Here is a 14,672-nt window from a genome sequence, read left to right as displayed (position 1 = left end):
AATTGCAGAGAGAGGTGGAGGACAAAACAGTCTAACAACCCTATCACTCTTTTAAAAAAAAATAAAAGCTTTTTTGAGATATGACTCACATGCCATAAAATTCACCATTTAAAAGTGTCAGGGGCTTCCCTGGTGGCGCAGTGGTTGAGAGTCCACCTGCCGATTCAGGGGACACGGGTTCGGGCCCCGGTCCGGGAAGATCCCACATGCCGCGGAGCGGCTGGGCCCGTGAGCCATGGCCGCTGAGCCTGCGCGTCCGGAGCCTGCGCGTCCGGAGCCTGTGCTCCGCAACGGGAGAGGCCACAACAGTGAGAGGTCCGCGTACCGCAAAAAAAAAAAAAAGTGTCCAATCTGGACTTCCCTGGTGGTACAGTGGTTAGGAATCTGCTGCCAGTGCAGGGGACACAGGTTCAAGCCCTGGTCCGGGAAGATACCACATGCCGCGGGGCAACTAAGCCTCTGCGCCACAACTACTGAGCCTGCGCTCTAGAGCCCACGAGCCACAACTACTGAAGCCTGCATGCCTGGAGCCCGTGCTCCGCAACAAGAGAAGCCACCGCAGTGAGAAGCCTGCACACCAGACCGAAGAGCAGCCCCCGCTCGACACAACTAGAGAAAGCCCGCACGCAACAATGAAGACCCAACACAGCCAAAAGTAAATAAATAAATTTTTTAAATAAATAAATAAATAAAAATTAAAAATAAATAATTTTAAAAATTAAAAGATGAAACAAAAAAAGAGAGAAAAAATGTTTAATCTCTGGTTTTAGTATATTCACAGAATTGTACAACCAACACCACTACCTAATTTCAGAACATTTTCATCAAACCAGAATGAAACCCCATACCCATTGGTAGTCATTCCCCATTCCCCTCCCCCACAAGCCCCAGCAACCACTAATCTACTTTCTATCTCTATGGATTGCCTATTCCGGACACTTCATGTAAATGGAATCATATAATATGTGGCCTTTGTGTCTGGCTTCTTTCACTTAGCATCATGTTTTTAAGGTCCATCTAAGGTGTAGAATATATCAATACCTCATTCCTTTTTTTGTAAACAGACTTATTGAGGTGTAATTGACAATTCTAACTGAACATACTTAAATAGGGTAAGTTTTGATATACTTATAATACTCATGAAACCATCATCACAGTCAAGATAATGAACATATCCATCACTCCATATTTTATCTTTCAAAAAAAATAAAGTTTATATTTTAGAGCAGTTTTACGTTCACAGCAAAATTGAGCTTAGAAAGTACAAAGAGTTCCCTATATATCCCCTCCCACAACACATGCATAGCTTTCCGCATTATCAGCATCTCCCCCCAGAGCGGGACATTTGTTACCACTGATGAGCCTAAACTGACACATCATAATCACCCAAAGTCTGTAGTTTACATTAGGGGTCACTCTTGGTGTTTTACATTCTATGGATCTGGACAAATGTATGACACGTAACCATCATTATGGTATCATACAGAACATTTTCCTTGCCCTAAGAATCCTCTGTAACGTGGATAGGCTTAGAGATGATCGTACCAAGTGAAGTAAGTCAGAAAGAAAAAGACAAATACCATATGATATCACTTATACGTGGAATCTAAAAGATGACACACATGAACTTATTTACGAAACAGAAGTAGACTCACAGACGTAGAGAACAGATTTGTGGCTGACAAGGGGGGAGGAAGGATGGGGGAGGGATGGACTAGGAGTTTGGGATTAGATGGCACAAACTATTATATATAAAATGGATAACAACCTTGGATAACCTTGTTGTTTAACAAGGTCCTACTGTATAGCACAGGGAATTGCATTCAAATCCTGTGATAAACCATAATGGAAAAGAATATAAAAAAGAATGTATACATATATGTATAACTGAATCACTTTGCTGTACAGCAATGATTAACACATTATAAATCAACTATGCTTCGATTTAAAAAAAATCCCCTGGGCTCCACCTTTTCATCCCTCCCTCTACCTCAACCCTGGCAACCATAGATATTTTCACAATCTCATAGTTTGGCCTCTTCCAGAATGTCATACAGTCGGAATCACACAATATCTAGCCTTTTTGGATTGGCTTCTTTCACTTACTAATATGTATTTAAGGTTCTTCCATGTCTTTTCATGTCTTGATATCTCATTCTTTTTTTGCACTGAATAATATTTTATCATCTGGATGTACCATGGTTTATTAATCTATTCACCTACTGATGTCCTTTCATTTTTGTTTTATTTATTATTTATTTATGTATTTTGGCTGCGCCAGATCTTAGTTGCAGCACACAGGATCTTCGTTGCGGCATGCAGTATATTTAGTTGAGGCATGTGGACTTCTTAGTTAGGGCATGTGGGCTTCTTAGTTGCAGGAATGCATGCAGGATCTAGTTTCACAACCAGGGATCAAACCCGGGCCCCCTGCATTGGGAGCGCGGAGTCTTACCCACTCGACCACCAGGGAAGTCCCCTTATGTTTTTGAAAAGAGCCTTTTTTTTTTTTTTTGGCGGTACGCGGGCCTCTCACTGTTGTGGCCTCTCCCGTTGCGGAGCACAGGCTCCGGACGCGCAGGCTCAGCGGCCATGGCTCATGGGCCCAGCCGCTCCACGGCATGTGGGATCTTCCCGGACCGGGGCACGAACCCGTGTCCCCTGAATCGGCAGGCGGACTCTCAACCACTGGGCCACCAGGGAAGCCTGAGCCTTTATTTTTTAAAGATAGATACCGAACTTTTTGTATATGAAACAATGTCTGGGATTTGCTTCAAAATAACACAGGAGGGGGAAGCCAATGGGGACATAGATGAAACAAGGTCAGCCATGAGTTGATAACTAGTGTCGTCATCATGGGATGAACACAGGCGGATCATAATACTGTTCTCTCTCTCATGTGTTTTTTGTTTTCCATAATAAAATCTTACATTTTAATTGAAGTATAGCTGATATACGATGTGTTAGTTTCTGGTGTACAGCAAATTGATTCAGTTATACATATATATACATATTCTTCTTCATATTCTTTTCCATCATGGTTTATCCCAGGATAGTGAATATAGTTCCCTGTGCTATACAGTAGGACATCGTTGTTTATCTATTTCATATATAGTAGTTTGTATCTGCTAATCCCAAACTCCTAATTTATCCCTCCCCCCTTTGGTAAATATAAATTTGTTTTCTATGTCTGTGAGTCTGTTTCTGTTTTGTGGATAGATTAATTTGTGCCATATTTTAGATTCCACATATAAGTGATATCATATGGTATTTGTCTTTCTCTGTCTGGCTTACTTCACTTAGTATGATAATCTCTAGGTCCATCCATGTTGCTGCAAATGGCATTATTTCATTCTTTTTTATGGCTGAGTAGTATTCCTTTCTGTTTGTAAACTACATCTTCTTCATCCATTCATCCATCGATGGACATTTAGGCTGTTTCCATGTCTTGGCTATTGTAAATAGCGCTGCTATGAACATTGGGGGGGGTGTGTCTTAATAAAATCTTACTTTTAGGAAATTCCCTTGTGGTCCAGTGGTTAGGACTCGGCGCCTTCAATGCCAGGGCCGGGGTTCAGTCCCAGGTCAGGGAACTGATATCCCACAAGCTATGCAGCACAGCCAATAAATAAATTAATTAATTAAATCTTACTTTTAAAGTAGTAACACACAGACACACATTACCCCTGATAACTCCCTATCCTCTACAAAGAGGGCTGAAAATCAGTTGTAAGCATCTCTCCTGCTTTGTCACCCAAAACATTCCAATCTTACATAGTTTTATTGCCTTCAAGGCCAACAAGAGTCCAACTCTTTGGCAGCACATTCATTCCTGTTTGGGGCTCCCATCTCACCCACCTGCACCTCTGCCATCCACTGACATCCCCCCGCTCCAGCCATGCAGGACTTCTCCCAACTCTTGGAACTTCTCACGCTTTCATTCATTCACTCAACAAGTCTTCATTGAGCCCCTCCAAGAGCCTGGTACTCTTCTAGGAACTGGGGATACAGCAATGAACAAGACAAATCCCTACCGTCGGGAGCTTCCACTCTGGGGAAGTAGACACAGTAACACCACCTATAATGTCACATAGTGACACCATGTATAATATCCTATGCTGATAAGCAATGTGGGAGAGAAAGAGAGCCAAGTAAGGAGGAGGAGGAACAGATGTTACTGTTTCAGAAAGCGTGTTCTGGGAAGGCTTCCCTGAGGCGGTGACATTTGGGCACAGACCAAAGTGAATTAAGCAAGTGAGCCCTGTCTATATGAGGGAAGAGCTGTTCAGGCAGAGGAAAAGCAAGTACAAAGACCTGGAGACCCGTGCCTGCTTGGATGCTCGTGGGATGGGACACCCCCGAGGATTTTCCAGCCGGAGAGCAACATGGTCTAACCTACATTTATGAGAAGATCACTTTGGCTCCTGGGTAAAGAATGAATTCCAGAGCAACGCTGTCCAATAAGAATAGAATGGGAGTCACAAACACAAGTCACAGATGTAATTTTTTTCATATTCTTTTCCACTGTGATTTATCACAGGATATTGAACATAGTGCTATACAGTAGGACCTTGTTGTTTATCCATTCTATATATAATAGTTTGCATTTGCTAATCCCAAACTCCCAATCCATCCCTCCCCCACCCCCTTCTCCTTGGCAACCACAAGTCTGTTCTCTATGTCCATCTGTTTTTGTTTTGCCACACATGTGATTTTAAATGTTCTAGCAGCCGTATTTTTTTTATAGCAGCTGTATTTTATTTTATTATTTTTTAATACATTTATTTATTTATTTTTATTATTTTTGAATGCATTGGGTCTTCGTTGCGGTGCACGGGCTTCACATTGCGGTAGCTTCTCTTGTTGCGGAGCACGAGCTCTAGGCGCACGGGCTTCAGTAGTTGCAGCACACAGGCTCATTAGTTGTGGCTCGTGGGCTCTAGAGCCCAGGCCCAGTAGTTGTGGTGCACGGGCTTAGTTGCCCTGTGGCACGTGGGATCTTCCCAGACCAGGGCTCGAACCCGTGTCCCCTGCATTGGCAGGCGGATTCTCAACTACTGCATCACCAGGGAAGTCCCCCACTGATCTTTTTTTAAAAAAACAAAAAAAATTTCTTTCTTGTGATGAGAACTCTTAGGCTTTACTCTCTTAACGACTTTCACAGATAGCATAAAACAGTGTTGGGCTTCCCTGGTGGCGCAGTGGTTGAGAGTCCGCCTGCCGATGCAGGGGACACGGGTTCGTGCCCCGGTCCGGGAAGATCCCATATGCTGCGGAGCGGCTGGGCCCGTGAGCCATGGCCGCTGAGCCTGCGCGTCCAGAGCCTGTGCTCCGCAACGCGAGAGGCCACACAGTGAGAGGCCCGCGTACCTCAAAAAAAAAAAGTGTTAATTCTATTTATCATGTTAGACATCACATCCCAGGAACTTCTTTATCTTGTAACTGGGAGTTTGTACCTTTTGACTGACTTCCCCTACTTCCCCCTTCCCCTACCCCCCATCTCTGTTACCCACAAATCTGATTTCTTTTTCTGTGTTTGCTTTTAAAGTTTAATTGACCTACGACGCTGTGTTAATTCCTGGTGCACAATACAGTCATTCAATATCTCTATGCATTTCAAAATGGTCACCGTGGGAGCTCCCTGGTGGCCTAGGGGTTAGGATTCCGGGTTTTCACTGCCGTGGCCCAGGTTCAGTCCCTCGTTGGGGAACTGAGATCCTGCAAGTCACGCAATGCGGCACCACCCCCCAAAACAAAAAAAACATATATATATATATATCACCATGATAAGTCTAGTCACCATCTGTCACCATACAAAGATATTACATAGTTATTGACTAGCTCCCTCACTGTACATTTCATACCCATGACTCATTTGTTTTGCAACTGAAAATTTGTACCTCTTAATCTCCCTCAACTTTTTGTTTCCTCCCCTCTGACAACCACCTGTTTGTATCTCTTATCTATAATCTTGTTTCTGTTTTGTTATGTTTGTTCATTTGGTTTTTTTTTTAGGATTCCACATATGGGTGAAATCATAGGTATTTGTCTTTCTGTCTGACTTATTTCACTTAGCATAATACCCTCTAAGTCCATCCATGTTGTTGTAAAGGGCAAGATTTCGTTCTCTTTTATGGCTGAGTAATATTTCATTATATATATATATATATATATATATGTATATATCACATCTTCTTTATACATTCATCTGTTGATGGACACTTTGCTTCCATATCTTGGCTATTGTAAATAATGCTGCTGTGAACATAGAGGTGCATAAAGTGTGCACGTCTTTCCTACAGTTTATTTGTCAGCAAAAAGTTTTTTATTTTTTTTTTATTGAAGTATAGTTGATTTACAATGTTGCGTTAGATTCTGATGTACAGCAAAATGGTTCAGTTATACATATATATATCCTTTTTCATTATGTTATTACAAGATATTGAATATATTTCCCTGTGCTATACAGTAGGACCTTGTTGTTTATCTGTTTTATATATAGTAGTTGGTGTCTGCTAATCCCAAACTCCTAATTTATCCCTCCGCCCCCCCTTTGGTAACCATAAGTTTGTTTTCTATGTCAGTGAATCTGTTTCTGTTTTGTAAATAAGTCCATTTGTGGACTTATTTACATATAAGACTGTACATATAAGTGATATCATTTGATATCTGTCTTTCTCTGTCTGTCAACAAGAAGTTTTAAGAAGACACAACCCACCCCCAAGGGCTCGCTGTGGACAGGGAGGTTGGAGAATACCAGGAGGTGGCCATGACCGGGCATCAGCACAGCCCGGACTACATGAGCCTGCAGCTCTGCAGCTCTGTCGAGTGGCTCCCCCACTAGCCACTAGCTTCCTGGACAGTCTTACTAGAAACATCTCTGTAGCTCCAACACCAAGCACAGAACAGGACATAGAGTAGGGGCCCATTCAATTTTTGCTGAATAGATGTTTGCTGAACTGAATTATCCCAGTCCTTGATAAAGTAGCCCTGAGACCCCTGGGAAGTGTGGGGTAAAGAAGAAGGAAGTGGGATGGAGAAGACAGAGTTGAAGGGGACCCAAGAGGCTCCCAGGTAGCAACACCCTCTAGGACCAGGCACTAGTGCCTGGCAACTCTCACTGTAACCACCAGAGGGCAGTGCCAGTCCACATGCCCCCACCCCCACCCCACCCGACCCCAGCTCCCTCGCCTGCAGGGTCATCACCCCACAGAAGAGGCAGTGCAGGGATGGTGACTCCATTTTTCAGATGGAAAAACCAGGGCTCAGACCCCCAGTCCGTCCACAATAAGCATTTCCGTCTGGCTGTTGGGTTTCTGCCACTTGCTGCCCAGGTCTGCCAGGCATACTCCTCACCGCAGCCATGAACTTGGGGCACAGACACTCTGATTCCCAGCCTTGGGTGACACACACCCAGCTCAGGCTACCTCCCCTGGCCTGAACCTGGAAAAAGCCACCTGGGACAGGGTTCCCCGTGGAAAGAGCCCCTGAGGTTGAATGCAGGGACCTGGGTACGGCCAGGCACCAGGCCTACCTTCTGCATCAGACTTGGGGGCAGGACGGAGGGGTGCCCTGGACGTGGGACAGCACAGACCTCTCACCCCCACCCCCACTCCTGCTCGTCTCCCGCAGGCCTCCGGGGAGCCCTCCTCCCTCTCCTGGTCCCACTTCCCCAGCAGAACCAGGCAATGGCCACGACAGTGTAACCCCCGATCCCCCGGGTCCCTCAACCCCTCAGCGCCCCCTTTCCCTTACTCCGCTTCCCAGGATCCCAGCCAGACTCCTGGGGCACTGAGCCTTCCAAGCCCTCCCCTGAGCCGGGGTGAGGACGTGGGGATGCACTGGGGTCCTGAGCACCTCAGCCCACTGTCTTCTGGTTTCTAGGCCCTGCTGTTGGCCAGGACAGTGAAGAGAGCGAAGCAAGGAGAGAGGACAGAGGGGAAGTACCTGGGGCGATGGTCGGGGTGGGACGCAGGGGCTCCAGGGAGGATGGCCAGGACCTTGGGCAGAGTGCCATTTCCTCCTCTCCAAGCCCCACCAAGCTCTCTCCCACAGGGCCCTTGTTCCGTAGAACCCCTGCCACCCATACAGCCTGCAGGCTCACTCCTGCTCATCTGTCCTTCTGAGGTTGCCCTCCTCCTCTGAGAAGCCCTCCCTGCTCCGAGACCAGGGTGTCTCCTTGATCTGCCTTCTCCTGGCATCCTCACCTGCCTCTCACTGTTCACCATGTAAGATTGTTACCCATGAGCTGATTATTTTAAAAACAATGAGGAACTGATTCACTTTGTTATAAAGCAGAAACTAACACACCATTGTAAAGCAGTTATACTCCAATAAAGATGTTAAAAAAAAAAAAGGGGGCTTCCCTGGTGGCACAGTGGTTGAGAGTCCACCTGCTGATGCAGGGGTCGTGGGTTCGTGCCCCAGTCCGGGAAGATCCCACATGCCGCGGAGCGGCTGGGCCCGTGAGCCATGGCCGCTGGGCCTGCGCGCCCGGAGCCCGTGCTCCGCAACGGGAGAGGCCACAACAGTGAGAGGCCCGTGTACCGCAAAAAAAAAAAAAAAAAAAAGAATGAGTGAAGAGGAGAATACAGCTCAGGGTACGGGAGACCATGTTTGCTGTCTATTGAAAAAAAATAATAAAATAAAAACAATGAGGGACTTCCCTGGCGGTCCAGTGGTTAGGACTTCTCGCTTCCAAAGCAGGGGGCACAGCTTCGATCCCTGGTCAGGGAACTAAGATCCTGCATGCCGCATGGAGCAGCCTAAATTAATTAATTAATTAATTAAAATAGAAACAATGAGGGCAGTGTCTGCTTTGCTCACTTCTGTATCCTCAGGACTCCAATTAGAGTAGGCACTCTGTATTTGTTGAATGAACACACGATGGATTCTCTGGGTGAGTCTGTCTGTTGCGGGGGTGGGGGGGAGTGACCCCCAAAGGCTTCAGAGAGGGCTGACTTGCCCAGGCAAGGTGAGAGCCCAGGGCTCTGGACTCCCAGACCAGTGCTCCCCAATCCCCAGCAGAGGTGAGCCCCACTGGGAAACCTTCCAGGCAGCGCCTGTTGGGAGCAAGGGGATCCAAGGATGGGAGCCACAGACCCTCAGTGGGGGACCCCCAGCTCAGTCACCTCCCCCGAACTCTCACTTAGAGCCCCTCAGCCTGGCCCCCACTCACTTCCTCCAGGGACGAGAGCTGTGGTCCTAAGTGGGATATGGAGCTGGAAGGTCACAGGGCCGGCCCTGCCCTGGGAGGCTCTGTGGGGAACAGCTGGGAGAGGGGTGAGGGGAGCCACAGCACCCACTGTGAGGAGGGCAGTGCCGTCAGCCGGGTCTAGCCTGCCGGGCAGGCAGTGCTGGCGAGCCTGGGAGGATGTTCTGCTGCTCTCGCGCCTCTCTGAGCTCCCCCCAGCCCCAGGGAGGATACCAAAGAGCCCTTTGCTCCTTGACTTGTCCCCCTCTGATCCTTGGGTCTGTGTCCAGGCTCTGTGCCCTTCCAGGGGAATTTGTGGGGCTGGAGGGCAGGGAAGGAGGGAGAGGGGAGGGGCAGTGCTGCTGGGGTGGGGAGGAGAGAGAGGGCTGTGTTCTGGCCCCAGAGGAGGGGGGCTTAGCACCTCTGACCAAGGAGTGAGGATTCCCGGTGGAGGAGCAGGCCCTGAGGTCCCCTTATCAGGCAACCCCATTGCCACTCCCGCCCTTCCATGGAGACCTTTGTCAGTTGCTGCAGGACCCCTCCCATCACCGCCCCACCAGGTCATCCTCCAGCCTCTGCCTGGATATCTCCAGTAATGCGGAGCTCAGTAAAGTAGTCTGTGCACTTCCAGACAGCTCTCATCCTCGAAAAGTCTTCCTCAAGACTTCTGCTTAGAGCAAAGATCTTCTTCGTAATCCCACTCCCACACGCAATCCCACTTCTTGTTCCAGTTACGCCCTCTGGGGAACCCCAGAATGAGGCTGCACCCCCCAGTGCTCTGGCCCATCTGACAGGTCTTTTGCCAATGTGCTCTTCTCCAGGCCCCGCATCCTTTGGTCGGGCATGAACCCCATCCCTCCTGATCTCATCGGGGCGCCCAAGGCCAGCCAGGGGTTGCCAGTGGGGCCATGGCATCAACGCAGACCCAGGCTCAGGGTCCCAACCTTGGGGACGGGTTGTGGGTAAAGCGCCTTGGGATTAAGAGTCAGGTGTCCTGGGGACTTCCCTGGTGGTCCAGTGGTTGAGGATCCATCTTGCAGTGCAGGGGACGCCAGTTCCTTCCTTGGGGAACTAAGATCCCACGTGCCGCGGGGCAACTAAGCCTGCACACCACAACTAGAGAGAAGCCCGCGCACCGCAGCGAAGAACCGCGCACCACCACAAAGAAAGATCCTGTATGACGCAACGAAGACCCGATGCAGCCAAAATATAAATAAATATATATTTAAGAAAAGGGAAAGAAATAGAACAAAATTAAAGAAAGAAAGAGTCAGGTGCCCTGGATTCAGATCTCAGCCCAGGTGCTCACACAGCTGTTCTGCCTTCGGCACATTTTCTAACCTCTCTGAGCCTCGGGGGCTGCACCTTGTATAATTTACCTTCATTTTATACACCTCACAGGGATGTGGGGACTGAGATTATTCAGTAAAGTACTTTGCACCTGAGGGCTCATAACTGCTGTTGTTAGTATGAGTTAAAACTATAGAGTTATAGGCAGGTCACTGGAACGTCTTTAGCCTCAAAAGTGAAATGAGAGGAAATAATCCTCACCCTCAAAGTTGTGAGGAAATCACTTAGCATAGGGTCTGGTACTAAGAAAAAGGTAAATGAGTGATGATGGGTATGATCACCGACTGTTACTACGACCGGCCCTCCAAGAATGACCTCAAGACAGAACCTCGCCCTCCACGTGGGGTCACTGCTGCCTTCTGGTTAAAACCTCAGTGGTTTCCTCACACACACACCCCATCTTATCCAGGATCAAGTTCACACGCTTTGGCCAGATGCACAAGGCCTTCCGCCATCTGACTTTTGCCCCATTTTCCAGCCTGTTTCTCACTGTACCGCCCCCCTCCTCTTTAAGGGCCGGGCACACCAACCCACTGTTATTTCTTGAACTCCCCACCCAGATCCCCATGTCCATGCCTTTGCTGTTCCCACTGCCAGGAATGCCGGTGCCTCCCAGTGATGCCCAGCAAATACCTCCTCCTTATTCACAATGAGGCTCAATTGTCCCCCACTCCCTCTCGGACTTCCTGGACCCACCCAGACTCCTAAGCACATGCTCCCATCCATGCCGTCCTGCTGATCTTGGTTTACTGTCCATCCACCTTCCCCCTGGAAGACAAGAACATGGGCGTCTCTACCCACGGTGCCTTGAACAAAGCCTGGCAAACAGCAGGCCCTTAGGAAGCAGTTGATGAATGAATGAATGAATGAATGAACGATCCACAAATCTAGCCAACGCAGTTCCTCCAGAGACAGTTCTTTCCTTGGGGAACAAAGATCCCACATGCCACGGGGCAACTAATCTTTCCCACACGTTCTGGGTGTAGCTGAACTTCCCCATATTTCCTATATGTGCATAGATGTTTTTAGATTCAAGTATAGGATTTAGGATTCCATCAAATTATTTCCTACCTAGTTATTTTTATCTTATCGATTGTACCTTTTAAGCCAACTTATATGCTTTGGAGATGAGGTCACGCAGAAACGTTTTTTAAATGTTTAGTGCAAGACTCCCTTTAATAACTTATTTTTAGTAACTTATTTTTTTAATTGGCAGACGTTATTTTAAGCCATTTTAGGTCCACAGATGAGAACTTATTTTTAAGACTTTTTTTGGCTGCGCCATGCAGCATGTGGGATCTTAGTTCCCCGACCAGGAATCAAACCCATGGCCCCTGCACTGGAAGCGCAGAAGCTTAACCAGACCGCCAGGGAAGTCCTTTAAAGACGTATTTTAATAACTTGATATTAATCCCACCTTGTTGGATTCTGCCCCTCATTCTGGCCCATCGCCATTTCTGGGCGGGTGGGGGCTTGGTTCGGCCATCTAGCAAGTGCCCCTCGCTTGTCATAGGTGGGTGTCTGTCTGCATTGGTACTGTTGATACCAAGGTAGAGCTGTTGATCATGTGGGTGGCAGAGACCTTCCTCCAGACCCTCTAGACGGACAGGGCCAGGGTCCTATTCCTTGGATGTGGCTCAGTCAGGTCTGCCCACCTCACCTCGGCCTGCATTTCCCTCTGGTCTGCTACCCTGTCAGTTCTTTTGCTGACATCCGCTCAGCTCTTCCGCTGGCTTCCCCAACAAACCTACCTAAAAAGGCAGCAGCTGGTCCCGGAACTCATTCCCAGTCGCGAACCCCAGGTCCTCTATGTCCCCTTTCTTTCTATCAGAAACCTGATTTTTATCAAGGAGGTAATGTTTGCAGCTGAAATACTGTTTCCCAGATTCCCTTGGAGCAAGGGATGGTCATGTGACCGTGTCCAGCCCATGTCCAGATACGTCCCTGGAGTGAATGTCCCTTCTGGAAAATGAAAAGGCAATGCCTCTCTAGAAAAAAGCCTCTCGCCCTTTCCCCTTCTTCTTGCTGGAATCGCTGTGCTTTCTCATTTCATCCTCATGTTCGGTAGGCGGAGCAGGCATTACCCCCTTTTTACAGATGAGGATATCGAAGTTCAGAGAAGTGAACTGACTTTCTCAAGGTTGTGGGGCTCAGACAGCTCCTGCGTGAAAACTGAAGCAGCAGTCAACTCACTCCATTGAGTTTAACTTGCATTGTTTCCCCTTTTGACCAGGCTGCCAGGAAGCTCAGCATCAATGAGGAAGCTCAATCATGGCTAGTATGAACCCTTAATGTGGGTGCTTTGCTGCCCCTTGTTTTCCCTTGTCCTCATTGCCTGTTTTGAGACTTGAAAGAGCAATCCTTTCTTGTAACATCTCCAATACTCTTTTGGAAAGATGGTGGGTGGGAGAGAGTTATATTCCACTGGCTTCCCCAGATCTACTCCCCACTCTGCTCTGGGCAGCAGGATACAACATGGATAGACCACATTGATGGGCTCTCTGGTTTCTGCTTGGGTTTGGCCAACAGGGAGCACCAGTAGGGAGTGAGGTCACAGCCTTCCCTTGTCAGGAAACTCATCCACAGGGCTCTGTCCCCAAGAAGCACTCCTTCCCTTCTTGCCTGAGGGTAGAGAAGGTGAGGCCACCATAATTAGTCCAGAGTACTACCCTCTCCCTTCCTGCTTCCTATACCTGCCCACACCTTTGTAAAATTGTCCCTTTAGCAAATTCTCAAATTACCCAAATTGATTGTTTCCTATCAGGACTCTCTTATGGGCTGAATGTCTGTGTCTCTCTGAATTCGTATGTTGAAGTTCTAGCCCCCAGTGTGATGGTATTTGGAGATAGGGCCTTTGGGAGATAATTTGGTTTAGATGAGGTCACAAGGGTGGGACTCTCATGATGGGATTCGTGCCCTTATAAGAAGAGGGAGAGAAATCTCTCTCTCTCTGAGCCAGCACCAAGGAAAGGTCATGTGAGCACATGGCAAGGAGGTGTTGTCTGCAAGCCAAGTAGGCTCTCACCAGACATGGAATCTACTGGCACCTTGATCTTGGACTTCCTGCCTCCAGAACTGTGAGAAGTAAATGGGGTTTGAGCCACCAGTCTATGGTGTTTTGTTATAGCAACCCGAGCAGACTAAGGCAGGCCCTGAACACAAGAGTACAGAAAGCGCATTGTTAAGAGACCTTCTCGTGGGAATTCCCTGGCAGTGCAGTGGTTAAGGCTGTGCACCTTCCCTGCCGAGGGCCGGGGTTCAATCCCTGGTCGGGGAACTAAGGTCCCACAAGCCGCGAGGCACAGCCAAAAAAAAAAAAAGACCTTCTCATGATCTCTGAAGATTCTGTTCTCCCCTCCCATTCCACGGCCCCTCTCAGCAGAGCTCGGCTCAGCATCTCATCACCTCTCCCCTGCACCTTTCAGCTGCCGTCTAACTGGGCTCCCTGCCCTGCCCCCAACACCAGACCTGTGCCACTGCTCCTCCAAGAACAAGGCCGTGACCTCCCTCCACGGCCGGAGCTCCAGGCAGGTATAGAGATGAGGCAACGGATCTGGTGAGAGCAGGCCCGCAGGGGCCACATGTTCCAGGCTTGGCATGTGTGTTATACTCAGCCCTCCCCGGGAAGGAGAATTTGGGGACGTGGGTGGGGGACCGTCACATAAGCTGACAGTGGCACCGTGATGGGTGAAATGAGAGCAGAGGGAACAGCATGGACAATGATCAGGAGGCAAGAAACAGCGCGGAAGATGTTGGCTGAAGGGACGGAGGGGAGGGGTGCAGGGGCGGGGGCGGGCCCACCACACACCGACCAATAAGGGGCCTGGACTCCAAGCTACAGGCCATGGCGGGGCGGGGGTGGTGGGGTGGGGTGGGGGTGGGGTAGTGTTCTGCCCTGGAGAGGTGGGCCAATGTTCATTAAGGCTGGACGGGGGGCAGAGCAGGCTGGAAGTTGAGAGGCCGGCAAGGAGGCTGCCCGCTGAAGAGATAAATACGGCCTGGTGTGCCCAAAACGGGGGACTCACCCCCAGTCATCTCTTCATCCCTCCTAGCCTCCTAAGGTTCCAAGTTGTGTGTATTAAATTAAACCAACTCCAGCTCCCCCGCACCTTGCCTTCTCCACACACAA

Source organism: Phocoena phocoena, chromosome 19 (genome assembly GCF_963924675.1).
Source record: "Phocoena phocoena chromosome 19, mPhoPho1.1, whole genome shotgun sequence".
In the NCBI taxonomy this organism is placed as follows: domain Eukaryota; kingdom Metazoa; phylum Chordata; class Mammalia; order Artiodactyla; family Phocoenidae; genus Phocoena; species Phocoena phocoena.
Note: the sequence above shows the minus strand (reverse complement) of the source record.